This window comes from Lepidochelys olivacea, assembly GCF_965140295.1.
Source record: "Lepidochelys olivacea isolate rLepOli2 genome assembly, chromosome: 1".
In the NCBI taxonomy this organism is placed as follows: domain Eukaryota; kingdom Metazoa; phylum Chordata; order Testudines; family Cheloniidae; genus Lepidochelys; species Lepidochelys olivacea.
In genome coordinates, this window is record NC_140411.1 from 249,344,308 (window position 1) to 249,363,199 (window position 18,892).

The 18,892-nt window shown below is 42.6% G+C and overlaps 1 protein-coding gene across 3 annotated transcripts in view; it reads right to left on the reverse strand.

Moving 5' to 3' along the window:
• TMEM178B (transmembrane protein 178B) overlaps window positions 1-18,892 on the reverse strand; it is a 328,520-nt gene that overhangs the window by 119,678 nt on the left and 189,950 nt on the right. The gene's annotated exons all lie outside the window — the stretch shown is intronic.

Below are 18,892 nucleotides of genomic sequence, written 5' to 3' on the forward strand. Positions count from 1 at the left end.
CAGGACCAGACTGACAGACCTCTCTTGTGCCTAATCCTGCAAGCTGCTGAGCACCCTCAGTTCCCATGAGTTGGAGACCAGGGTACTTAGCCTCTCTCAGCACATGTTCAGTGTGCAGAACTGAGTCCTTTATTCACAGAACACATCTAGCCTGGGCAACAGCAGAGCAAGCTTTCCCCATTCTGCCCGACCAACGGGCCTCGGTCCTGACCACAGCAGTCTGCCTTTACAGGAGAAGGATTATTTCATTCTCCAACCTCCGTCAGTCCTTAGTTTTTCTGCGGAGGTTGCCAACAAGAGTGGAAATTACTGCTGATTGTGATGTAGAAACCTGCCCTGCTAAGACCTCCAAATTATTTCACATCAACCAATCAGCAGCAGTGAGGCATTAACAAGTTTCAGCCAGGGCTAGTGTTAAGAGCGTGACCACATCCATCCAGTTCCCCAAAGAACCAGGCACACACCAAGAAACAGACCTATGGTGAGATTTTTCATCCCTGCTATGGTTTCTGTATGCTGCTGGTTGAGGGAGAATTCCCTCTGCATCACATTGCATAGGACAGCCATTGGCATGCTGGGGGCAGGAGGGGATGTGCCAGGAATAAGAGGGGACAGGTTGACAGTGCCAGGGGGATTCTGGTCAGCACTGCCCCAGCTCAGGACAGGCTGTTGTAATTTAAGGCATTCCCTGGAATGACTTGGAATTTGGAGCTATCCTTGATTTCCTCCTCTGGATTGCATGTGCTGTGTTGCTCATCTGTTGAGACACACAAAGAAATGCACATACTCACACTCAGTAACACAAAACCAGCTCCAAGCACACCAGAAGAAACATGCAACTCACTCTCAGATATGGACAAACTTACAGACAAAGAAACTTACATATTTTCCTTACATAACATACACCCTCTTACACGCAACGTGCGCACAGATTCATTATGACAGGTTTCAGAGTAACAGCCGTGTTAGTCTGTATTCGCAAAAAGAAAAGGAGTACTTGTGGCACCTTAGAGACTAACCAATTTATTTGAGCATAAGCTTTCGTGAGCTACAGCTCACTTCATCGGATGCATATGCATCCTTTTCTTTTTACAGATTCATTAGGATGTTCATTTGCAACAAAGGCCTCGTGGTTTGTTGGAGATCATTACCCCACAAAAACTGATGCAATGACTCAGCTGAAAAGAAATGCAAGTGCAGTCAGCAAGGGTTTTTTCCCCAAGGGAGAATGTTCATCACACCTAATTAAAACAACCTAACAGATGCAAAGAAAGAGTCAGAGAAAATTCCCCCAGCTTGAAGTTCAGCCCTATGACCCTGGGAGTGGCATTCTTGTGTTCCCACCAGCATTCTCCCCACTTTGCCACCCACGCAGTCAATTCATTGCCCTACCTTTGAGCACCTGTGAAAGAGAGAAAGGAAGCTGATCTGAATATAGCCAACCCTACTTGGGCTGGTATTGAGGTCTGAATCCAGGACCATCAGCACTCCCTAGCACAAACCTCTACCACTTCAGCAAAAGGAATAAATCCATTCACTGGGAGCCATAGCAGACTCTTAAACCTCTGTGGATGAGCCACGACAGGGGGATGCAGGACACCCACTGAACAATGGTTTATATACAGTTGGCCACTTGTTCGCAAAGACCAGGAAATCCCCCTGCATTCTTGCCAAGAGAGTGGCCAGTTCCATCAACACTATCCCATGAGAAAAGGAAAAGGAAAGGAAAGAAAAGAAAAAAATTCTTGAATCTGGTCCCTTTGGGTGTTTCACTACCTTAGTGCCTCAGGCCTCATTAGCATGGTGAAATTCTAGTGGGAATGGGATCCAGTTCTACAAGCACATTTATATTCATTTCCCCAAAGAGCTCTGTCTAGGATACACAAAAAGTCAGTGATGCAGAAGGTTCGAAGAGGCATCTTGTGTCACTGAAAAGTTGCTGACTTTTCCATCGCTTAGCAGCATATAGCACAATGCACATAGGGACAGTCTACTAGCACACCTCTGGAGCCCATGTGTACACACAGCAATCACAAACCTCCCTAAAGCACAACACTGCAGACACATTGCTTAGACCAAGGTGGAACATCATATTCGGAAGCTGGAGTCTCCAAAGGCTACCATTAGAACTCGTCAAAAATGGGGAGGTGGGATTATGGAAGATTTTGACCAAAAATAGTTTTCATCAAAATTTTCAGTAAAAAAAATATTTTTCACTGAAAATCCCCAAACTAAACATTTTTGGTTTTGGCTGAAATGTTTCAATTTTCACTTTAGGCCAAAAAACAAAAAATGTTCAGGAAAGCAGACACCTTCTACAAAAAAATTTGTTTAGTCAAAAACGTAACTTTCCACAGAAAAAGTTTTGACAAATTTTTTCACCAGATCTCACCACAGTTCTGTATTTATAGATGAGCATGCTTGCCATCTCTTCCATTGTAGGTAAATTAGGAATGTTTACCAGCACATTGCCAGTGCAGCTCCACAAGCAGATCATGGTTTCAGTGTGCCTTATCTACATACCTGATCTATTTGTATCTGTCATTTGTAAACCTCTGAGTCTGTATTCCTCTTGTATTAGTAACCCCTTTCTCCAGACCATCCACCTACTTCTGATCCTCAAGTCTCTTCCTATCTCTCTGTGTGGGAAAAATTCTATAGATTTGCAGCAATGACTAGATAGACTCTGCTATGTTAAGAATGAAGGTAGTTCAGGAAGTCCATCTGATTCCACTCCCTCACTTAAATTAGCATTTGAAGTGCCCCACAACATTACAGGATCATAGATGGTAGAGCCACAAAAGACCTTCCAGGTCATCTGCTTTGGCTCTTGCAGACATTTCCTTAAAACATTCCCTTTAGTATCTAATATTTTCGATGTCTATAATTTGTTTGAAAAGCAACGGGCTTTATTTTATTGCGCATCACATTAATTTTACATTCATGTAACTCCAATGACTGCCATGGAGCTACTCTTGACTTAGTCTCGTGTAAGGGAGAGGAGAATCAGGCCCATCTTACTTAATGTAATTTTACGATGCACTTTATTAGGTTCTTCTGTCATTGCTTGTAGGAGTTCATTCTACATACAGGAGGTGGAAAGAAACTTTTTGAATATTAAGTCCATTGCCTTTGCAAGGGTAAGATACAATCCTGCAACCTAGATCAGATATTAAACTTGATTTAGTCAAAGCAGGAGGGGAGAGCACCAAGCTGTGCTACAACAGAGACTAGGGGAGGTTTAGTCTTAACTGTGCATATCATTTATACCACATTCAGTACTGCATACCTCCAAAAATATACATACCACATGTTAAAGAGTTCTGGAATATTTGCTCATGGTCTAAACTGGAATCCATTCATATTGTTTTGTTTTTTACAGTCTAGAAGTGTTTAACATCCAATAAAGGTGAAAGTTCTGAGCTCTCAACCTGGCCAACTAATTCTGATCTGTTCTGAGAGCCGCCTGGCTGCTTGATATAGTGGCTTCTGAAGACTGGTGCAATTGGTGACATTGATCTCTAAACTGCTCAGAACCTTTTTCACTTTTATTAAGAACAAAGTAAACATTCTGTCAAGCAAATTCAAGTGGATGCTTTGTGATTCTTCAGTACACAAAACATATATAAAGTCTCATTTGAGGTTCTGGTGACACAAGTTTGGTTTTGTGGTTAGTAATGTCACCAGAATTCTTCATTCCCGTCAGGGTTCACATTATTCAGTAAATTAATGAGGTACTGGTCAGTCATATTTAGTCCAAAAATTAGGTTCTATAATATTTTATAAAACCTTAAACAGAAACATTTCCATGAAGTTATATTTTAATTTTAAAAAAACACACAACGATGGAACATTTTAAATCTAAACTAAAAATCTGCTGCAGCAATTGGATCTCTAGGTTATCTCTAGGCTTCTGATTTTTGGTTTTAACTGATAAACACCAATTAAAACATCCTGATACATAAACAAACAAACAAATGGGAAAGAGAGAAATCAGTGTTTATCCAACAAACACTGGAAAACACCAGAAATGGTTACTTGTGTCTAAGCGCTTGTTGATACAGAGTAATAATGCTGCCTACAGGGAGGATTTCTACAGCGCGCTAATGTGTTGCATGGTAATTGGTCCATGTAGATCCTACTTGTGCACACTAAAGGTTCCCGAGTGCGCTTTAACATAGCTCTGTTTGAAACAGTACTATGTTAAAGCACACCAGGGAACATTACGAAGAGATTACTCAGTACAGTATACACAAACAGAAAGCCCGGAAAACACATGAGTTTTGCACATCTATATTAAACTCCAAAACTGCTAAAAACAACTCCCTGTAATTAAATTAACTCAAAAAGCAGAAGCCCAAGTTATTGTGTAAATACCAGAGAGTGAAATTGACTAGAAAACAAATAGTTAGACAAAAGTGAAACCAACTATTTGCATTAAGATAGCTGAGAAAAATGCACAAAGGAGTCAATTAGCATGAAAAGTGAACTAGATTTTTTAAATATTCATTTTTACTAATCTTAGAATGATATAATCATAGGACTGGAAAGTGATCTCAAGAGGTCATCTAGTCCAGTCCCCTGCTCTCATGACAGGATTAAGAATTATCTATCCCTGACAGGTGTTTGTCTAACCTGCTCTTAAAAATGTCCAATGACAGAGCTTCCACAACCTCCCTAAACAATTTGTTCCACTGCTTAACTACCCTGTCAGTTAGGAAGTTTTTCCTAATGTCCAGCCTAAACGGCTCTTTCTGCAATTTAAGTCCATTGCTTCTTGTCCTATCCTCAGAGGTTAAAGAGAACAATTTTTTCCCTCCTCCTTGTAACAACCTTTTATGTACTTGAAAACTGTTCTGTCTCCTCTCAGTCTTCTCTTCTCCAGACTAAATAAACCCAATTTTTTCCAATCTTCCCAAATAGGTCATGTTTTCTAGACCTTCAATCATTTTTTCTGCTCTTCTCGGGACTTTCTCCAATTAGTCCACATCTTTCCTGAAATGTGGTGCCCAGAACTGGATACAATCGTTCAGCTGAGGCCTAATCGCGTGGACTAGAGCAGAAGAATTACTTCTTGTGTCTTGCTTATAACACTCCTGCTCATACATCACAGAATGATGTTTGCTTTTATTTATTTATTTTTTGCAACAGTGTTACACTGTTGATTCATATTTAGTTTGTGATTCGCTGTGACCTCCAGATCCCTTTCTGCAGTACTCCTTCCTACGCAGTCATTTCCCCTTTTGTATGTGTGCAACTGATTGTTCCTTCCTAAGTGGAATACTTTGCATATGTCTTTATTGAATTTCATCCTATTTACTTCAGATCAATTCTCCAGTTTGTCCATATCATTTTGAATTTGAATCCTACCCTCCAAAGCATCCGCAACCCCTCCCAGCTTGGTATTGTCCACAAACTTTATAGGTGTAGTCTCTATGCCATTATCTAAATCATTGATGAAGATATTGAACACAACCGGTCCCAGACTTGATCCCTGCAGGACTCCACTTAATATGCCCTTTCAGCATGACTGTGAACCACTGATATCTACTCTCTGGGAACAGTTTTCCAACCAATTATGCACCCACCTTATAGTAACTCCATCTAAGTTATATTTTCCTAGTTTGTATATGAGAAGGTCATGTGAGTCAGTATCAAAAGCCACACTAAAGTCAAGATATACCACATCTACCGCTTCCCCCATCCATAAGACTTGTTACCCTGTCAAAGAAAACTATGAGGTTGGTTTGACACAATTTGTTCTTGACAAATCCTGCTGACTGTTACTTATCACCTTATTATCTTCTTGGTGTTTGCCAACTGATTGCTTAATTATTTGCTCCATTATCTTTTGGGGTACTGAAGTTAAGCTGACTGGTTTGTAATTCCCTGGGTTGTCCTTATTTCCCTTTCTATAGATGGGCAAATATAGTGTCATTTTCCAGTTCTCTGGAATCTCTCCCGTCTTCCATGACTTTTCGATGATAATCGCTAATGGCTCAGATATCTCCTCAGTCATCTCCTTGAGTATTCTAGGATGTATTTCATCAGGCCCTAGTCACCTGAAGACATCTAACTTGTCTAAATAATTTTTAACTTGTTCTTTCCCGATTTTAGCCTCTGATCCTAGCTCATTTTCATTGGCATTCATTATGTTAAACATCCAATCACTACTAATCTTTTTGGTGAAAACTGAAACAAGAAGTTCATTTAGTATTTCTGCCATTTCCACATTTTCTGATATTGTTTTTCCCCCTCATTGAGTAACGGGCTTACCCTGTCTTTGGCCTTCCTCTTGCTTCTAATGTATTTGTAGAATGTTTTCTGGTTACCCTTTATGTCTCTAACTAGTTTAATCTCAGTTTTGTGTCTTGGCTTTTCTAATTTTGTCCCAACATACTTGTGTTATTTATTTATATTCATTCTTTGTAATTTGACCTAGTTTCCATTTTTTGTAGGAATCTTTTTGGAGTTTCAGATCATTGAAGCCAGGGTGGTCTCTTGCCATACTTCCTTAGGCAGCGGGATAGTTTGCTCTTGTATACTTAATAATGTCTCTGAAAAACTGCCAACTCTCTTGAACTGTTTTTCCCCTTAAACTTACTTCCCACAGGATCTTACCTACCAACTCCCTGAGTTTGCTAAAGTCTGCCTTCTTGAAATCCACTACTTTTATTGTGCTGTTTTCCCCTCCAATCATTCCTTAGATTCATGAATTCTACCATTTCATGATCACTTTCGCCTACCACTTTCAAATTATCAACCAGTTCCTCCTTATTTGTCAAAATCAAATCTAGAACAGCTTCTACCCTAGTAGCTTTCTCCACCTTATGAAATAATAATAATAATAATAAAAAAGTCTCCAATACATTCCAAGAACAGTTGGAAAATCTGTGCCATGCTTTGTTATTTTCCCAACAGATGTCTAGGTAGCTGAAGTCCCCCAGCATGTCCTGTGCTTTGGATGATTTTGTTAGTTGTTTTAAAAAAGCCTCATCTACCTCTTCTTCCCGGTTAGGTGGTCTATCATGACATCACTTTTTTTCTTTACCCCTTTTATCCTCACCCAGAGACTTTCAACAAGTCTGTCTACTATTTTCACCTTAACCTCAGACCAAGTGTATACATTTTTAATATATAAGGCAACACCTCCTCCCATTTTTCCCCTGCTTGTCCTTCCTGAGCAAGCTGTACCCTTCTATACCAATATTCCAGTCATGCGTATTAGCCGACCAAGTCTCTGTGATGCCAACTATGTCACAGATGTGTTCATTAACTAGAATTTCAAGTTCTTCCTGCTTATTCCCCATACTTCTTGCATTAGTATACAGATATCTAAAATACTGATTAATTATTGGTAATATAGATAAGAACTTTTTTTTGTTTTAAACGTAAAAACAAATTCTCTGCTGGCATAATTCTGTGGAAATACACAAGCAGAGAACACGGTCCATGATTTTTCTCTTGGCTATGTCCCTTAACTTATCATAGAATATCAGGGTTGGAAGGGACCTCAGGAGGTCATCTAGTCCAACCCCCTGCTTAAAGCAAGACCAATCCCCAAATAAATCATCCCAGCCAGGGCTTTGTCAAGCCTGACCTTAAAAACTTCTAAGGAAGGAGATTCCACCCACTCCCTAGGTAACACATTCCAGTGTTTCACCACCCTCCTAGTGAAAAAGTTTTTCCTAATATCCAACTTAAACCTCCCCCACTGCAACTTGAGACCATTACTCCTTGTTCTGTCATCTGCTACCACTGAGAACAGTCTAGCTCCATAGTCTTTGGAACCCCCTTTCAGGTAGTTGAAAGCAGCTATCAAATCCCCCCTCATTCTCCTCTTCCGCAGACTAAACAATCCCAGTTCCCTTAGCCTCTCCTCATAAGTCATGTGTTCCAGTCCCCTAATCATTTTTGTTGCCCTCTGCTGAACTCTTTCCAATTTTTCCACATCCTTCTTGTAGTGTGGGGCCCAAAACTGGATACAGTACTCCAGATGAGGCCTCACCAATGTCGAATAGAGGGAAATGATCACGTCCCTCGATCTGCTGGCAATGCCCCTATGTATACAGCCCAAAATGCCATTGGTCTTCTTGGCAACAAGGGCACACTGTTGACTCATATCTAGCTTCTCGTCCACTGTCACCCCTAGGTCCTTTGCTGCAGAACTGCTGCCTAGCTATTCGGTCCCTAGTCTGTAGTGGTGCATGGGATTCTTCCATCCTAAATGCAGGACTCTGCACTTGTCCTAGTTGAACCTCATCAGATTTCTTTTGGCCCAATCCTCTAATTTGTCTAGGTCCCTCTGTATCCTATCCCTACCCTCCAGCGTATCTACCTCTCCTCCCAGTTTAGTGTCATTTGCTGAGGGTGCAATCCACACCATCCTCCAGATCATTTATGAAGATATTGAACAAAACCGGTCCCAGGACCAACCCTTGGGGCACTCCACTTGATACCGGCTGCCAACTAAACATGGAGCCATTGGTCACTACCCATTGAGCCCGACAATCTAGCCAACTTTCTACCCACCTTATAGTTCATTCATCCAGCCCATACTTCTTTAACTTGCTGGCAAGAATACTGTGGGAGACTGTGTCAAAAGCTTTGCTAAAGTCAAGGAACACCACGTCCACTGCTTTCCCCTCATCCACAGAGCCAGTTATCTCATCACAGAAGGCAATTAGATAAGTCAGGCATGACTTGCCCTTGATGAATCCATGGTGACTGTTCCTGATCACTTTCCTCTCCTCTAAGTGCTTCAGAATTGATTCCTTGAGGACCTGCTCCATGATTTTTCCAGGGACTGAGGTGAGGCTGACTGGCCTGTAGGCCAGGATTCTCCTTCTTCCCGTTTTTAAAGATGGGCACTACATTAGCCTTTTTCCAGTCGTTCGGGACTTCCCACGCTCGCCATGAGTTTTCAAAGATAATGGCCAATGGCTCTGCAATCACATCCGCCAACTCCTTTAGCACTCTCGGATGCAGCGCATCCAGCCCCATAGACTTGTGCTCGTCCAGCTTTTCTCAATAGTCCTGAACCACTTCTTTCTCCATGGAGGGCTGGTCACCTCCTCCCCATGCTGTGCTGCCCAGTGCAGTAGTCTGGGAGCTGACCTTGTTCATGAAGACAGAGGCAAAAAAAGCATTGAATACATTAGCTTTTTCCACATCCTCTGTCACTAGGTTGCCTGCCTCATTCAGTAAGGGGCCCAAACTTTCCTTGACTTTCTTCTTGTTGCTAACATACCTGAAGAAACCCTTCTTGTTACTCTTAACATCTCTTGTTGGCTGCAACTCCAGGTGTGATTTGGCCTTCCTGATTTCACTCCTGCATGCCCGAGCAAAATTTTTATACTCTTCCCTGGTCATTTGTCCAATCTTCCACTTCTTGTAAGCTTCTTTTTTGTGTTTAAGATCAGCAAGGTTTTCACTGTTAAGCCAAGCTGGTCGCCTGCCATATTTACTATTCTTTCTACACATCGGGATGGTTTGTCCCTGTAACCACAATAAGGATTCTTTAAAATACAGCCAGCTCTCCTGGACTCCTTTCCCCCTCATGTTATTCTCCCAGGGGATCCTGCCCATCAGTTCCCTGAGGGAGTCAAAGACTGCTTTTCTGAAGTCCAGGGTCTGTATTCTGCTGCTTTTCTTTCTTCCTTGTGTCATGATCGACCATCTCATGGTCATTGCCTCCCAGGTTCCCATCCACTTTTGCTTCCCCTACTAATTCTACCCGGTTTGTGAGCAGCAGGTCAAGAAGAGCTCTGCCCCTAGTTGGTTCCTCCAGCACTTGCACCAGGAAATTGTCTCCTACACTTTCCAAAAACTTCCTGGATTGTCTGTGCACTGCTGTATTGCTCTCCCAGCAGATATCAGGGTGATTGAAGTCTCCCTTGAGAAGCAAGGCCTGCGATCTAGTAACTTCTGTGAGTTGCCGGAAGAAAGCCTTGTCCACCTCATCCCCCTGGTCTGGTGGTCTATAGCAGACTCCCTCCACGACATCACCCTTGTTGCTCACACTTCTAAACTTAATCCAGAGACTCTTAGGTTTTTCTGCAGTTTTATAATGGAGCTCTGAGCAGTCATACTGCTCTCTTACATACAATGCAACTCCCCCACCTTTTCTGCCCTGCCTGTCCTTCCTGAACAGTTTATATCCATCCATGACAGTACTGCAGTCATGTGAGTTACCCCACCAACTCTCTGTTATTCCAATCACATCATAATTCCTTGACTGTGCCAGGACTTCCAGTTCTCCCTGCTTGTTTCCCAGGCTTCTTGAATTTGTGTATAGGTACTTGAGATAACTCGCTGATCGTCCCTCTTTCTCTGTATGAGGCAGGAGCCCTCCCCTCTCGCGCGCTCCTGCTCGTGCTTCCTCCTGGTATCCCACTTCCCCACTTACCTCAGGGCTTTGGTCGCCTTTCCCCGGTGAACCTAGTTTAAAGCCCTCCTCACTAGGTTAGCCAGCCTGCTCGCGAAGATGCTCTTCCCTCTCTTCGTTAGGTGGAGCCCGTCTCTGCCTAGCACTCCTCCTTCTTGGAACACTCCTCCTTCTTGGTCAAAGAATCCAAAGCCTTCTCTCCGACACCACCTGCATAGCCATTCGTTGACTTCCAGGATTCGACGGTCTCTATCCAGGCCTTTTCTTTCCACAGGGAGGATGGACGAGAAGACCACTTGCACCTCAAACTCCTTTATCCTTCTTCCCAGATCCACGTAGTCTGCAGTGATCCACTCAAGGTCATTCTTGGCAGTATCATTGGTGCCCACGTGGAGAAGCAGGAAGGGGTAGTGATCTGAGGGCTTGATGAGTCTCAGCAGTCTCTCCGTCACATCGTGAATCTTAGCTGCTGGCAAGCAGCAGACTTCTCGGTTTTCCTGGTCAGGGCGGCAGATAGATGAGTCAGTCCCCCTGAGGAGAGAATCCCCGACCACCACCACCCGCCTTCTTCTCTTGGGAGCGTGGTCATGGAACCCCCAACCCTAGGACAGTGCATCTCATGCTTTCCAATCGGCGGAATCTCCTTCTGTTCCCTTCCCTCAGATGTATCATCTAGTCCACTCTCCGCATTAGCACCTGTGGAGAGAACATGAAAACAGTTACTTACCTGTATCTGCATTGCTGGTACATGGACGCTCCCCTTTCTTCTTCTGGAGGTCACATGCTGCCAAACTTCTCTGTGCTAAGAGGAATTCTGCCTACATTTCTTCAGTCCCTAGCCTTTGAGAATGAACTTGTATGTCCTGACTCCTGCTTTTGACAGGAATTCAATAAGAGAAGCAGGATCTCTTTACCTCCTTCATGGAAGCAGCACAAGTTTGTAGAGATTCTTTTTATTTGAATCGGTAGGTATTAGACTGCATTTTCTGCCATTTATTCATGAGTTTTGTTCCTTCCTGTTTTTTCTTATTGAAAATCACCTGAAAACCATGGTGATCTGTGTGGGTGGCGGGCTGGAAGGAGTATTGGAGTGTTTATTGTAACAGTCAGGGAGCAGTTGTGATGCTTCATTAAATCTTCTATTTTGCAACCTCTTGGTTAGGTAGACTTTTCTGTAAGTAAATTCTGTAATTTGGTGGCGTTCAAGAATTTCCAGGGATGGACTGTGGTGGTCATTTCTTCCTGTGTTGCAAGAGGAATAGTTCTTGCTGTCACCCAGAGGAGGATGTGGTCTGACCACACTAAGGGGGTGATTTTTGCAGGAGCCAGTCCAGGATATGGCTGATTGTATGTGTGAATCAAAAAATCAACTGAGAGAAAACCAAGGTGGAAAGTTTGTATTTGGAGGTTTTGGACTACTGGATCAACAGCATTACCACTGTGGATGCTGATATTTCCCTTCACCATTTCAGAGCGTTTCCACCAGCTCATCTAGGAAGCCTTTGGTTTCTGGCTATAGAGCAGGGTTCTCAACCCACGAATCAGCACACAGCTGCAGCCCATATAACATTCTTAGAGCCATTCAGTGGTAGTAGATATACTGTGTGGATGCAGCCCACGTAGCACACAGAGAGAGCTGCATATGCGGCCCACAGTGGTAAATAGGTTGAGAACCATGGCTACAGAGGCAGCAATATCATGCTCTGAAAAACTTGCCCATTCATAAATCATGTAATAAACCCAGATTGCCACCACTCAGCTCCAGAACCCAGCACCTCTCCTTGCAAGGATTTATGATCTTATTTCACTGGGAGGATTTCCTGCATCTGGAGCACCAGAAAAGCAGCAATCCTTACTGGATGCAAAATCAAACAACAAATAGGACCACACTCGTGCACATCTATCTGAAGCTGTTGGGACTGGTAATGAGAGCAGAAAGGCTGATGTGCCAGTATCATTCAGATGACACCCAGCTCCTCATTCCCTTTACATAAAACAAACGGCATCATCCCCCAGCTTTCCAGGCAAGACTGAGATGATGCTTGTAGGAAGAGGAAAGCGGTTCAAGAAACTTGCCTTCTCTAAGTTGTTCCCATTATTCAAGGCATCTGCCTTCAGACTGTCAAGATGGCCCACAACCTTGGGATCTGTTTGGAGTTCTCAGCAGCTACTGGATGCCTAGGTAGCCCTGGCAGAAAAAAAACCACAACACTTCCATCTGCCACTGGCTATAGGATTGCAGCCCATCCTATCAGACATAGACCTGGCTATACAGATTCAGGAATTCAAGACCCTCATATTTGATTATTGAACCTCATCATATCTAGGAATGAAGCCACACACCCTGAAAAAGCTCTACCTGGTGCAAAATGCAGCAACCCATCTGCTTATCTACACAGGTCACCATGAACACATCACCCTGTGCAATCTCTGCATTATCTCCTCTTTAAATACAGAGTCCAATTCAATTTTTCTGTCCTGATATTCAAATTCCTTCATGGGATGGGGACTAGATATCGAGGGATCACTTCTCCATCAGTGATTATGACTTCCCACGACAGCTACATTCCACTCAAACAATAAAATGGTTGACCAACAGCAGGACACTCTTGGGAGGAAGAATTTTCACAGACTATGAAACTCACACCTGGAAGAATTAAGCATGACCCCAGGCCTCACCTCATTCAGAACTAAATGCAAAACTCATCTGACGTGGCTCTTCTTCTATAAGACATTCACAAACGCACACAAATGCCAGCTGCCATACACAAACCCATACCCATACAAACTAATCTAGCTATTTCTTTTACAGTCTGAGCCAGGTGATAGAGGAAAAAAAAAGAGATCGTTAATGTTGTTTCTATTTTTAATTACTTGGGAGGGGTTCAGATACTGTGTTGATGGTGGTCCTGTAAGCTACCTACTAGATAGATATGTAACCCACACACCTCCTGGGTGTGGTATTCTGTCCCATCTAGAGGCACTAAGACCACTTAGAGAGAGAGATTAATGAGTCTGCTCTACAGCCTTAGCTAAAAGCCATATGGTTTTTAGCTCACGCAGTAGAGGCTCATGCATGAAGCTCCAGAGGCCCCAAGTTCGATCCCGCCCGGGCTCTGTTGGTGTTACAGATAGATAATCATAGAACCCATCTGTCATATCCCTCAAGACAGAAGGAAGACAATCTCAGATATCTTGCCAAACAATACAGATGTATCACTCATTTCTCCACACTTTATGAATAATGGAGATCACAGTGTTCCTATATCTTTCTGCTTGCCCTCTCTATCGTCTTCATTTCTGGACTATTCTGTTAATACAGGCATGCAGACACACACAAACAATGTTACGGGTTTGGATGAAAACAATAGAAGTTAGGGGATTCAGAGAGGGACTGTCGTCAACTCACTTCTGGCTGTATTTTATTACAGCGCATATGTTATATTGAGGTCCTTAGCTGTGTTACCTGTAGAAAGCAATCGGCTAATGTTGAAGTTTCCTCAACTACCCGATTCAACTCTGCTCCTTTCGGATTCTTTATAGCAGTTAGGACAGGGGAAAGCAAAGGAGTCAGGATTCTCAGGTTCTCTTCTCAGCTTTTCCACAGACTTGCTGTGACTTTACATAAATCACTCAGCTTCCCCATGCCTCAGTTTTCCCGTCTGGAGACCAGATGTATTAATACACAGCTACTCACAGGTTACTAGCTACAGTTGTTACATAGTCATATCTTATGTACATTGAACACAGAGTGGGGAGACAACACACACTGACCAGTGAGTTACATGGGCACATTAGATCACATCCAGCTATGTTCTGTGGCTGCAGAAGGCCCTGCCCCAGTAAAAACAAACATATCTGGTGCAAAAAAGGAGGCAGGATCTGGGGACCTCCATCGCACAGAAAAGCTTTGCAGGGGCTCAGGGTGGCACAGTAGACAGAAGGATTTGGGATGGGGCAGGAAAGAGAAGTGAGATTTGGGACAGTGGAACCAACTACATGGGTCTATCAGTCATTCTCCCCTCTCGAAAGGAACAGCACTTGCTGCACGGGCATTTCCAAGGCTACTGTAGGAACTAAAGAGAAGCTCTGCGGCTGCAATGCAGCCTCCAGCAGAGAATTGCTTTCCCCTAAGATCCCAAATCCACTGACCATCGACTTGGGTTTTGTGCTGGGATCCACAATTTGGCCCACAGCATTTTGAATGCCCTCTCGTGGTAGTACGAATGATAATATCCATTAGAACAAGAATTGCTACTTTGTTTCCGTGTGGACCACAACTTAACAGAGAGATCCAGGCTCATTCCCCCTGCATTACTTACACCAATGGAAAACTGGAGTAGCACGGTGGTGATCTACCACTAGACAGAGTTAGACTAGCATACCTTGTTACTAGGTAGATAAGGATCAAGAGAGTTTAGTAATTAATGAAGGGAGAGGTAATTGTGAGAGAGGAGCTTTGGTGGGCATAAGTTCCCCACTCCTGCCATGTGGAGGAAAATGTTAGAATTTTTTAATGCATGTTGTTAATTTGAATAAAGCTGCTCCATTCTCAGTGGGTGTAAATTGATGTAGCTCCATTGACTTCTATCGGTAGAAACTCGTCACAATATAAACCTGAGATCCTCACCATTTGTGGTCATTAAAGATCACATAGCACTAGTCACAAAAGGAAGGCATTAGCGGTGCCTGAAGTCCAACCTGAGTAAATTACATTCTGCCTACCTAAACCCTTCCCCATTCCTGCCACAGTTTCAGCTGGATATGATAGTCTACACTGCCTGTTCTAAACTGTTGTGTGTTGTTGTAGCATGTTGTTAAACAACTGGTGTGTTTTACCTCAGAGGTGGCTTAATTTCAGTGCTGGGCAGAGTGATACATTCTCTCTCTCTCTCTCACACACACACACACACACACACACAGAGTCAGTTTGTAAAAAGCTGTGCAATCCAGTTGGCTAAATGGCGCTGTATGACTATCATAAATCATTCCTTATCTAACTTGGCTCTTTTTATAAATAACACAGCTTGACTTTGTACATCTTAAATATTTTGGATCATTTCTTTTGTTTGAAAAAAACCCTCAGTGATAAGGATTTATTCATTTACAGGGAGAGGGAGACAGGTATTAATATCTTTGTGGTGATGTTGCTGTTAATGAAAACAATCCCAACAGGAGATGAATTTTCAGTCTTTTCTATAAAAGGTACCAGCAGCCTTATTCACTAGGCTACCTAGGATGTTGTTTAAAGCTTAACATACACACACAAAATTTCATGTAAATTAGCCACCTGAGCGTACCAACGTGGACCCATGATTGAAATGGAAACATATTGACATTGGCATAAAAGAGGCTAATTAACTGCTCCCCTTCTGCCAATTTTATACCAGACCCATCTAGCAGCTGAGCACTTCTTGGGCTGCTGAACATACACAAGTAAATCCTCTCATTCCATTGACTTCCGTGGAATGCCTATATAACACGGCTGCACAGAATTATACAGGAATGGAAGAAGGAGGGGGAAGGAACTCCAGAGGCAAAGGGATAGAGAGCAGAAAGTACATCTCCCCACCTTCCTATGCAGCAAAGCTCTCATCACGCCTGCAATATTTCTGGAAAATCAGACTTCACTTCATATGTTTTTCTTCCACTGTACAAAGAGCTTTAGAAATGTTTTAGTCCAATGCAGCATGTTTTGGGCTGATAAGAATAACTACATGCAGAGAATTTAGTCCTCTGTATCACACTGAGGAAAACAGAGAGGGAGTATTTGCACTTAAAGACTTAACCCCAAACAGGATTTGAACTCAAAACCTTTAAAGTTTGAAGACAGGCACTTAAGCCAATAAACTACACAGCCTGGGTAAGAGTGAGGGGAATTTGTAGGCATTAAGTGAGAGTCTGTACAGCTTCATAAATGCACCAGAAACTGAGAATTTGTTTTTAAGTACTATACTATGCAAGCAGTACCAGGCCTGATCTCCACTGCCTTGCACCTTGTGTCGTCACTTGCACCAGTGCAAGGTGGGCACAACAAGAGTGCAAAGTACTTTCCGGGTTTGGGTGGTGAATTCTAACATTGCAGCAGTTTATACCCCCATTGCACTCATTTTGCATGAGTCTAAATGGCTCTAATAAGGTGCAAGGCAGGGGAAAATCAGGTCCACAGATTTCCAAGTGTATGTTCTCTAGTATTTTCCAGGATCTTCAGGTTTGCAAAGTTCATGAGAATCAGACTTATTTTATTATCTGAGATAAGTCCAAACCAAACACCACCAAAAGCTGAGATGTTTGCAATCCAGATCTACATTTTGAAGACGAACCTATCTTTGCAATTTATAATCCTTTTATGCTTCTTAATCACTTGTTTTCTCCACAACGTGCAGCAGACGGGAGGGATCATCTTAACATGTAACCATTCTGTATCCACATCATCACTTCCTATAATGAAAACCTCTATCTATGAATTATACCCATGAAAGTGACATAATAATGGGTGACTAGATACATCAGGGGAATGGTAATAGGATACAAAAAGCCTTTCATCTTTAGGTCATCAGCATGAATACAAATCATCTCACTAGTAAATGAAAGCCAAATGACAGTTGTTACAGACCGACACTATTCAGTAGCCTATAAGAAAAAAGCTGGTGGTCTCACTCCATTTCACAGTGGACTGATGTCCCCGTAGAAAAAAAATACTACCAGAATTTACATCACTGTTATCACTCAGTAATGAAGCCAAGGACCTAAAATGCTTGGAAGCTAAAGCTTATTCTCTCATCCCAGGTACAGCATGGGCAGCAACAGTCCAAGTTTCAGTGCAGCACAGCACGTATGTATCTCCATATGCTCTCACAGATGCAGGTGTACAATTCTAGGGGAAAGCTCTCCCTGTACCCAGAGTTCACAGTCAGCAAAAGGAGCAATTTTCAAGGACTTGCATTGAGGGTGATCAGATAGCAAGTGTGAAAAATCGGGACACTGATTTCAGAGGGGAGGTATAGTTGTGTACAGAAGACAAAGCCCCTAATCTCGAGACATCTGGTCACTCTACCTGCAACTCTACAAAGGTCTGCCTCCTAATAGGCTATAGAATCATTACACTCCCATTTCTGAGCCCGTTCTAGAGACAACCCTTTTCCCTCTGGCTACAAATTAAAACATCTTTTTCCTCTCTCTCTGTCCCACCTTCCCTTCCCTTCCTTTCCCTTCCCTTTCCTTCCCTTCCCCCTTCCAGATTTGAGAATACAGCTGTAAGGAAGATGGATGCTGTGGCAACTGCAAACTGAAAATGTTACTGGTTAACAAAAATGCTTGCTAGAAATAGAAGATAAGGTTACAAGCAATGTTTCTGCTGCCAAACCCTCTTCTGACTCCTGAAAAAGCACAACAAAGATTAGCTGTTCTAGTAACCTTGCTCTCTAATTGTTTTTCCCCCTCACAGCCTGAAGAAGGCCTTAAAGCAAAAACATTACCTCTAATATCATTGACGGTTTACAGTGTGTGCTCTTTGAGGACCTTTCCCTTTCATAGGATACAAAGGAGCTGATGGATTCTAACCACTCCTGCAGACAACAGGGATGCATACACATCCAGCTTGTGTTGCTTTGACCTCGCTCGCACCCGCCAGCTACAATTAAACAGGTGCCCTATTAGCTCTGTTCCATCACCTCATGTTAACTTCTGAGTGTTCAGTCAGGCTGTCCTGAAGAGAAGGACCAGTGCTCAATTTATGAGCTAAAGTATTTCTGTTAATTGTAGAGTGTTAGAGTTTATATACTCTGTGGACCACGTACGAATGGACAACATAGTCTCACTTGAGCAGGTCTATCCAACCCAGAGCAGTGAGCATATAGGGTGGGCTTTTCAAAAGAGCCTGAGCCGCTTAGAAGTACAAGACTCACTGAAGTCACTCGGAGCCTGATGCAATGAACACGGATGTCAATGAGAGTCTTTCCATTAACTTCAATGGGTATTGGATTAGAGCCTATTAGAGCTGGATGAACTATCTGTAGCAAATATTTTATTTGCAGAATTTTACCCTTTTTTTTCCTGTTTGCAGGCAGACTGATTTTTACAAATGTGTTTGTTAATTTAAAATTGATGAATCCTTACTGCAAATTTCAACCTATGCATTGCTTACCATATGTCTTTACTATTTGTTAGTTATTATTAGTGTTGTGTGACTTGTCACTTTACTCACATGGTATTGTTTCTGTTCCCTGGATTGGACAAGTGTAACTGTAATAAAGAAATAGAAGGGTTTTTGGACCAAGTGAATAGGAAAACCAGGAAGTCTGTTACTTCTGCTTCTTCCCAAACTGAAGTGTGTTTTGGAAGAAAACAAATTTTGTCTGCAGGCTCAAAATTCATTTCCAAGAACAAATGTTTGTGTGTTTGCAACAGAAACAGATATGGTGAACCAAAATTCAGTTTCTGAATTTTACCAAAGTATTTGTGAATATTTTCCCCCACTCTTCACCCACTTCTGCACTTTAGCTA